The sequence below is a fragment of the Penaeus monodon genome, chromosome 16 (assembly GCF_015228065.2).
Source record: "Penaeus monodon isolate SGIC_2016 chromosome 16, NSTDA_Pmon_1, whole genome shotgun sequence".
Classification (NCBI taxonomy): Eukaryota; Metazoa; Arthropoda; class Malacostraca; order Decapoda; family Penaeidae; genus Penaeus; species Penaeus monodon.
Genome location: NC_051401.1, coordinates 30,945,570 through 30,955,578, shown reverse-complemented (window position 1 = coordinate 30,955,578; position 10,009 = coordinate 30,945,570).

Sequence of the window (10,009 nt, the reverse complement as noted above, 5' to 3'; positions counted from 1 at the left end):
AAAACTTTTTTTCATACACCCTTTTCATCACTGAGAAACATAGCTTTCAAAATCAGAAAAATTAAGTAGTGAATTTGCAGAAACATATTACATTCAATTCATATCAGGCCAGTGCATGGCCATTTTTTTTTTAATGCTAGCCCCAAACCAAAATTTTGGGCAAGTGATAAGAAAGGGAAATTTTTTTTTAACTCTCCCCAAAGGGGAATATTTTAGAACAATCCCAACAGAGATGTAAAAAAAATCAGGGAACCTCAACGCCAAAGTGGGAAAAAATTTAATCAAAAAAATGACACCGGGAAAAAAATTTTCGGCCTTGGGATAAAAATGAAAGGGGGAAAAGATTTTATTGAATTCTGAGTACAAATAATTTAGTTATCCCCAAATACTTTTTTCCCAACACCCCCCCAAGGGACCCTTGTACACTTGGGTTTTTTACCAGACAAAAAAACACGAAACCCAAAAATTGACTCCCTTGTGCTGAACCAAAAATGGAAAGTTGCTTTAAAAAATTCGAAAACGGGGCCCTTTGGTGCCGACTGAAACATGACCACCAACTATAACTATCAAATTTAAAAATAAGACTAAAAAAGATGGAGGCCCAAAACACCCCCTCTAAGCTCGCCCTAAAAAACTTTTTGATAAAAATTACGAATTGAAAGTGTCAAAAAAATTTAAAATTACTCAATCAATGTAAAGATGAAAAAACACCAAATGATTTGGGGGAAGAAGGAAAAAAACTCTTGTGAGCACTGTTTAAGAAACATGCCAAAAAGAAAAAAAAAATTCCCCCGGGATATTTGAAAAACACTAATAAAATTTGAAACAAGAAGATCCCAAAAAATAAAAAGGTATCAAAAATCCATTTAAAAAAGGGGAAATTTACAAAAAACAAAAAAAAAATTAAAAGTTTATTGCGACAAAATAAGGAAAATATTTAAATGAACTTGCCAGAGAATTAAAAAACTTTTCTTCAAAAAAGACAACTAAAGAACTCTCCCAAGGAGTACAAAACTCCACGAAAATTAAACCTAAATGGCACTATAAAAACGAAGATGGATTTTTTTTATGTGTTTTAAAAGAAGCCCAAAGATAGAGGAATCAATATTGTTCCAACTTACAAAAAGAAAAAAATTAACAACAACTTTAATTTAGACTCAATGACAGCGGGGATGAACCCCCCAATGCTGGCCAAAGTTATAAAACCAAAAAAAGAAGAAAAGAATAACAAGACCCCCGGAATAGAAAAAACAGCAAACCAATTTAAAAAGCTGGCGAAAGTGTTGAATACTTTTTAAAAAACTCTGTAAAAAAATATGGAAAAAGAAAATGGCCAGGGACGGGGTTTAAAATTCAGTTTTTACTCCCTTTAACCAAAAAAAGGTGACCACCCCCAATGCAACAATAATGGGCCCAAATTCCCTTAAAAAGTCACAGAAGAAAATTTTGTTGAAAATTATTGCTAAAGAATAAAGTTAAATTTAAGAGGGGAAAAATTGGGCAGACAACAAGCGGGTTTTCCCCCCTGGAAAAGGTACCAAAAAACCAAAATTCTAAATTTAAAATTGTATAGAAAAAACCCAGACCCCCATAAAAAAGCCCCTATCCCTGTTTTCATCAAATTATGTGAAAAGTTTTGGGATACTGTTGACCCGAAAATCCTCTGGAATAACTGTACGATAAAAGGGTTCCCCAAAACAAATCATAAAATTAAAAAACCCTTTTTTATGCCAACAACAAGCGGGCTTTTAAAAACCCAATTATGGTTAACAGAATGGTTGGGAAGTCAAACAAGGAGTACGACGGGGTTTCCCTTTTCTGTCTCCGCCCCTTTTTTAAATATTTTTCTGAAAAAATTTTATGAGAGGTGCTCTAGAGAATTTTAAAGGAACTGTGGTTTTGGGGAGGATCAAAAAAATCAAATCGAGGTCGCCGATGATAAAAGTTTTGTTTGGCCAGCAGTATCACTAAACTAAAAACAATTTACTAGATAAATTTAAAGAGAAGCAAGCAAAAAAGGCGGCTTTTTTCCCTTAAGCCGGGGAAAACTAAATCATGAAGATTAAAAGAAAACCCGGGCAATGAAAAATGATGAACATTTTACAATAAAGGAATGTTGGGGAAAAAGTGAAAGAGTTCATTATTTGGAGTTTTTTTAACTAATACATATGTTTGATTCACCGGAGAAAAAAAAGAAGAATTACCTTTCCAAAGCGCCAAACATTTGGGCCTCTCAAAAAACTCTGGAAAGACCGAAGCATTCCCTTAGGGGCAAAGCTGGGGTTTTTGGGAAATCATTTTTTTCCCCAATTTGGCATCATAGGGTTCTGAGTGTTGGGTTTTGGGAAGTAGTAGACAAAAAAAATCAAAGTTTTGAAATGTGGTGTTAAAGACGAGTACGGGCGATTAGTTTGGACAGAGAAGAAACGAATGAGAATGCGAGAAAAATAAAGGGGGGGGCCCGATTTTTGGAAACATTTTGAAAAAAGAAAATTAAAAGTTTTTGGGTCAGTAAGAAAAGAAAAAGTTTGAGAAAAATTTGCTGAAAGGGATGGTGATGGGAAACAGGGGGAAGGGGCCCAAAACCAAAAAGAAAAGGGACTGAGCGCCCAAAATCAAAGATTTTTTCGGGCTGTCGATGTTAATTGGAAAGAAAAGCGTAAGATGGGAGTTAGTGGCGAAGGTTGGTGGAAGGTCCAGGGTGCTCAAGCATGAGCATATTAACCGTTATTGATTGATTGATATAAAAATTATTATATTTTTTTTTTTACGGTGGTTCATTTTTGGACCCGCCTTTGGTCACGCTTTTGGATACTTGGGGGGAGTAACCCCGGGGGGGCCCAAACTTATAGAGGGGGAAAAAAATAGGGGGAGGGTTTTGGCAATTTTCTAAATTGTATTTTAGAAATGCATTTTTCCCCCAAATTCCCAAAAATTGAAATTTCCACCCAAACCCTCCCAAACGCAAACATTCTGTGGTTTCCCACTTCTGACCCAAAAGCCCCAAAAAGAAAGAAGTAAACATAAAAAGAAATTTTTAATATTTTTAAATAGAAATTGAAAAAATTAAAATTTTGGGCAAACATTTAAAGTTTAGGCTAAGTATTCTGCATCACCTTCTCAGGAGTAAAGCAGTATCAAAAAAAATTTTAAAAGGGGTTAAAACCGCTAAGCCAGCCCTGAACAAAGAGGCCCAAGGAAGTTAAATTTTTTAATCTCATTCACCCCAATAAGGGCTATTACACCACCAACTCCCTGGATGTAAACTATCAGAAAAAACCCAAAAGTTGAGCTTGCTCTTCTTATTGTGAACAAAAAACTTTTTTCCTAGTAGGGCCCTGTGGTCACGGAGGAGATTCAGTTCTTAAAGGGGTTAACCCAATGCCGATGGGAAAAAATTTAAAAAAATGGGGAAAATTTGCTGTGCTCTTTTTTTAAAAATTTTTATGAAATGTCTCGGGCACTAGATGGTTTCTGCAAATATTTAAACTAAAAAGGGAGTAAATTATTAGATCTTTTTTCCCCTTACCTGATTTCCCCTTTCCCTTGTTTTGGGCCCGGGAAAAAAACAAATTTGTTTACTATTGCTAGAATATCGTTTTTGGTTTTTTTATTGTAAACTTTTAAAATTAAAAATTTTATAACTTTTTGTGACGAAAAATAAGATAACTTAAAATTTTCCGAAAATAAACAAAAAGGGAAATAAAACGGGGCGAAAACGGAGTACCAAAATGGCTCTTTGGTGACTTAGTACAAGGTAGCCACCTATTTTGAAAAAACAATTGAAAAAGAAAAATCACAGTGGGCATGGCTGTATACATGCCTTTCCGGGGTTTGGCGGGGGTTTAAAAATAGTTTCTTTTTAAAGCCTCCCCTTGCCACAGCAAAGTAACAATTTGTGGCAATTTAAACCCCGGGTAGCGGAGTGTTCTCATAAATGGGTTAATGAAAAAAAGCACAAGATTAAGGGGAAAAACCCACCTGGCCCATATCTCAGATTACAAGTGTATCATCTAGTATTTAAATGGGGTAAATGATGGTCTTTGGGAACCCAAACCCCTTTTTTTGCTTTTCAATATCAATCATAATTTTTTTCTAGCAAAAGGGAAAAAAAGCAATGCCTTATTTTTTACTGGGGGCTTTCCCAAAATTCATTTAATTACAAATTTTGGCATCAAATTCACCCCTATGATCCGGATGATGGGGCAGGAAATTAGAGGGGGGCTTTTGCATTACTTCCATTTTTTTTTTTTTTTTTTTTTCCCCGATTTAAATTGGCTACCAAAGAGAGATGTTTTTGGAGTCTGTGAAAGGAAAAACAATCTATTGCCCGGAAATAAAGCAATTAAAAGGAAAATACAAAAACAAAGGCAATACAAAAAAGGGGAAGTTACAGTTTTTAGATTTTCTTAATGAAAAAATTTGGGTTTTTTTCATTAGGATGCTGCAATTAACCTAAAAGTGATATAATCCAAACCAGTTTGGGCAAAGCCAATATACTCACATAGAAATCTTTTCCTATTGGGGTTTAATTCCCTCTTTAGGGGAAAATACAGATAAAACCCACATACACAAAATCATTAACACGTTTACCAATTTGGGAAATTTCTAGAAAGATATTTTTTTCAGACTAAAGACCAGGCCCTGCCAGGACCACCCAACCTAGAGGATATGGTTAAGGGGAAAAAAACATCTCATACTATTGCAAGCTCTTTCCCATCTCTTTTAACTACTTAGGTTTTGGAAAATTTTTTTTTAAAAAATAAAAAATTTAAATCCATGAAAATATTTTTAAATCCCATAAAAAGGTGCTTTAAAAAAACATAACCACAATGCCTCTGGGTTTGGGACACGTAAAGTGAACTGTCTTTTTAAAAATGTTAAAATGTTCAAATAAACCAAAAAGTAACATTTTGCTGTCTTATATTTACCTATAAAGGTGGTCTTTAGTTTTTTGATAAACAAACTCTTTGTTTTTTTAGCCTGTAAATATTAAGTAAATTACTTTATGACAGTAATGAAAAAAAACAAATAAAATTCACAAAAACAATGTGTGGGGTGTGGGGCCTGAATTTTTGCAACAGGGAAAGTTTCTGCAAAGTATGTGTCTGGTTGGGCGGTTATGTTTGGGGTGTAGTGCTTTTGTTGGTGTGGGGTGAAGGGGCCTGCATGCATGTGTCTGCATAGTGTGTGTGGGACTGATGTGTTGGGTGTGGGCATGAAAGTGGTGCATGCATGTGCAATGCATGGGGTGTGTTTTGTGCGTGCATGCGTGCATGTGGGTTGTGTTTTGGGCATGCCCTGCCCGTTTGTGGTGTGTGTGCCAGTGATAATACCCTTTTTCTGTGTACCTGTTTTGTGTGTATGGTACCGAAACTGTGGTATGTGTACCTGGTCCGTGTGTATGTGTACCCGCGCTGTGTGTAGTGTCCTGCGTCTGTGTGTAAAGGTACCTGTGGCTGTGTGTATGTGTTAAAAGGGGTCGGGGTGTATGTGCCCGTTTCTGTGTGTTTTGTGTACCTGTGTCCCGTGGTATCTGTAACCCGTGTCTGTGTTTTGGTACCGGTTTTTAAGTGTATGTTTTCCCCGTGTCTGTGTGTAAGTCCCTGTGTCTGGGTTTATGGGGGTACCGGTCATTTGGGAGTGGGACCCGTGTCTGTCTATATGGTGTTGTGTGGTGGTGGTGTGGTTTTGTGTTGTTTTGGGGGTGTGGTGTGTGTGTGTGTGGGGTGTGGGTGTGTGTGTGTGTGGGATGTGTGTGTGGGGTGGTGTTTGTGTGGGTGTGGGTTCCTGTGTATTTTTTGTGTGTGTGTGTGTGTGTTGTGTGTGTGGTGTGTGTGTGTGGTGTGGGGTGTTGTTGGGGGTGGGTGTGTGTGTGGTGGTGTTGTGTGTTGGGGGTGTGTGTGTGTGTGTGTATTGTGTGTGTATGTGTGTGTTTTGTGTGTGTGTGGGTGGTGTCCTTGTGTGCTTTGGTGGTTTTTCCCTGTTGTTTTGTGTGTCCCTGTGTGTGTGTGTGTCCCCCGTGTGGTGGGGTGTCCCTGGGGGTTTTGTGTGGGGTTCCCCGTGTGTGTGTGGGGTCCCTGTGTGGTGGTTTTTGGTTTTGTGTGTGTGTGGGGGTGTGTGTGTGTGTGTGTGTGTGTTGTGTGTGTGTGTGTGTGTCCCTGTGTGTGTTTTGGTTTTGTCCCTGTGTGTGTGTGTGGGGGTGTCCCCGTGTTGTGTGTGTTTTTTTCCCCCCCTTTTGTGGTGTGTGTGTGTGTGTTTGTGTTTTGTGTTTTGTGTGTGTGTGTGGTCCCTTTTTGTGGGGTGTGTGTGTCCGTTTTGTGTGGGTGTTTGTGTGGTGTGTGTTGTGTGTGTGGTGTGCGTGTGTGTGTGTGTGCCCCCCTGTTTTTTTGTGTGTGGTGTGTTTTTTGTGGTGTGTGTGTTGTGGGGTGTGTTTGTGTGTGTGGGGTTTTTGTGTGGTGTCCCCGTGTGTGTGGTGTGTTTTTGTGGGTGTGTGTGGTGTGTGGGGTGTGGGGTGTGTGCCCTGTGTGGTGTGTGTGGTGTGTGTGGGGTTTTGTGGGGGTGTCCGTGTGTGTGTCCCCGTGTGTGTGTGGTTTTTGTGTGTCCCCCTGTGTGGTTTTTTTTGTGTGGTTTTGTTGTGTGTGTGTGTGTGTGTGTGTTGGGGTGTGTGGGGTGTTTTTGTGTGGTGTGTGTTTGTGTGTGTGTTTTGTGGTGTTTCCCGGGAGTGTATGGGGTGTGTGTCCCCCGTGTAGTGTATTTGTGGTGTGTTCCCCTTTTTTGTGGATATGTGTGTGGGGTTTTCCCCCGTGATGTGTATGTGTGTGGGGTGTGTGTGTGTTGGGGTGTGGTGTGGTGTGTGTGGTTTTGTGTGTGTGTGTGGGTGTGTGTGGGGTGTGGTGGGTGTGTGTGTATGGTTTGTGTGTGTGTTGGTGTGGGGGTTGTGTGTGTTGGGGGGTGTGTGTGTGTGTGTGTGTGTGTGTTGTTTTGGGGGTGTGTGTGGTGGTCCCTGTGGATTTTTGGGGTGTCCCTGTGGGTAGTGTGTGTCCCCGTTGTATGTGTGTTCCCTGTGTGTATGTGTGGTTCCCCGTGGTAGGGGTGGGGTCCCTGTGTTTTAGCGTGTGTCCCTTTTGTATGTTTGTGGTCCCTCTGGGGTGTTTTGTCACTGTGTGTGTGTCCCGGTATTGTGGGCCCTGTGTGTGTGTGTGTCCCCCGTGTATGTGGGGGTCCCCCGGTGTGTGTCCCCGGGCGGGGTGTGTGGTCCCCCGGGTATTGTGTGTCCCTGTAGTGTGTGTCCCCGGGTGGTGTGTGTTTTTTCCCCCGGGGGTGTGTGGTGTCCCCGGTGTGGGGTGTGTGGGGTTTTGGGTGGCCCGCGTTTGTGTGTGTGTGGCCCCTGTGGGTTTGTGTGTGTGTGTGTGTGTGTGTGTGTGTTTTGTTTGGTGGTGTGTGTGTGGGTTTGGGTTGGGGTTTTTGTGTGTGGTGCCCGTGTGGTTTTGTGTGTCCGCGTGTGTGTGTGTGTGAAAAGGGGTGAATGTGTGTAAAGTATGAATTTTGTGAATGTGTGGTGTGTGAATGTGTGGTGTGAATTGTGGGGGTTTTCAGGTGTGGAAGTGTGGTTTGGGGTTGTAAATTTTGTGTGGAAAGTGTGTGAATGTGTTGGTGGGAAAATGTGTGTGAAAGTGTGTGTGAAGGGGTGAATGTGTTTGAATGTTGGGGTGTATGTGTTTGTATGTGGGTGTGTATGTGTGTGTGGGATGTGTGTGTGAATTGTGAATGTGTAAGTGTTGAGGTGGTGGGTGTTTTGAAGTGTGTTGGGGGTGGAATGCAATTTTGAAAGGTGTGTGTGTGAATTTTTGTGCGTGAAAATTTTTGTGTGTGTGAATTGGGTGTGTGTGTGAAGTCTATGTGTGGGGTGAATGTGGTGTGTGTGTTGGTGCGAATGTGTGTGTGTGTGTGGAAAATGTTTGGAAGTGTTTTGTGGAATGTGTGTGTGGGAAAGTTTGGTGTGTAAATGTGTGTGTGTGGTGTGTTTTGCGTATGTGTGCGTGTGTTTCGGGGTTTTTGCGTTTGTGGGTTTTTTGTGGGGAATGTGGGGTGAATGTTGAATGTGTGTGTGGGTTTTGGGGTTTGTGTGTTTTGTGTGTTGTGTGTGTGTGTGGTGCGTGTTTTGTGGTTTTTTGGTGCGTGTGTGTGCCCTGTGTGTTTCGTGTGTGCGTTTGTGTGTGTGTGTGAATTTGGGGTGAATGTTGAAGTGTGAATGTGTGTGAATTTTGGAATGTGGGGTGTGTGGGTTTGTGTGTGTGTGTGTGTGGGGTGTGTGTGTGTGTGTGTGTTTTGTGTGTGGGTGTGTGTGTGTGTTTTGGGGTGTGCGGTTGTGAGTTTTCCCGGTATATTTGGCCTGTGCTTTAGTGCCCTTTCATATTCCTTTTTTAAAATTTTATAAAAAGGTTTCCTTTTAAAAAAAAAAACTTTTTTCAACTATCTTTCTAAGTTCTAATAAACACAGTTCGTTTTCCCCAATCCTACTTAAATCATGATTTGAAAATGTATTTTTCTTCCCCATTCCATATATTCTGCGCAAAGGTTTTCAACCCCTTTTTTCATAAAACCTTGCAGACAAGTGACACCTTAAATTATAAAATTTTTTCTTATGTATGGGGCCAATCAAGTAAAATAAAGAAATAAATTGAGTGAGAGTGAGAGTGAGAGCGAGACGAGAGCGGGGAAAACGGGGAGCGAGAGTGAGATTTAAGTGAGAGTGAGGGGTGAAGTGAGATGAGAGTGAAGTGAGAGAGGGAAGAGAGGGGAGAGAGAGAAGAGAGAGAGAGTGTTTTGTGGGGTGTGGTGGTGTGTGTGTGTGTGTTTGTGTGTTGGTGTGTTTTGTGTGTGGGTTTTGTGTGTGGGCTGTGGGGTGTGTTGGTGCGGGTGTGTGTATCCATGTGGAGTATGCATGTCGGTTTTTATGTCACGTTATACCTACTGTGTTATCCCCCCGTGAGTTTTTTTCGTGGGGAAAAGTCCCGGCCCTGAGTGTGTGCGTGTGCATAGCATATACGTTTGCGTGTGCTGTGCGCGTGTTGTGCCCTGCGTGTGTGGTTTAGTTTGGGGTGTGTTAAAGGTATTTGGGTTTTGTATTGGATGTGTATATGTGTGTGTGGGTGTGTGTGTGGTGGTGGGTGTGTGTGGGGTGGTGTGTGTGTGTGTGTGTGTGTGTGTGTGTGTGTGGGTGTGGGTGGTTAGGTGTGTGTGTTTTCCCCGTATTTGGGGTATGCATTTGGGGTGTCAGTCAGACAGTTTTATCATTTTCCAAATTTTCCATCATCTCAGTCTATTTTTTTATCGTCTGTCCCGTTTTCCCTCTGTTCCCGTCAATTTACAAGCCTTTTGGTTTTGGGCAGTTTTTCCCCGTCCCGTCTGTGGGCAGGTTTTCAAGCCAGGTTTTTTTGTATTTTTCTAGATGTTTTGTCGGTTTACCCAAACAGTCAATTTATCAGTCATCCATTTTTTCCAATTTTTGCTGGGCTTTGACTTCTGTGGTGTCTGTGGGGTCTAACGTATATGTCTACATGTTTTAAAATAGCTAGTTGTCTTTCTGGCGTAAGTGTCTTTTTTCCTTTTGCGTATTTGTGTGTGCATTCCCATGTTTTTGTCAGTAGTGTTTTTGTGTAGGGGGGGGGGGGGGATTTAAATTCAAAAAAATTTTTGCCGGGCCAACCCCCGTCATCCCCAGAATAAAAGGCACTGTAGGGGCCCTTTAAAAATTAAAGTGAAATCCCCCCTCCGAACCCCCCTCGGAAAAAAGCTCCCCCCCGTGACAGGGCCCGAGCGCCCCCCCCATCCCAATTTCCCCCAGCTTTTCCCGCCCCAAAAAATCGTGGGCGATGACGTCACGCCCTCGTACTCGGGGCGAGGAGTGTCGTCGGCTGGTCTCCTCCTCCGGCCCTTTTCAACCCCGGCGGGGGCCTGCGCGAGCTGTCCTGCGCCGACCAGCTCATAATTTTAAACTTCAGCG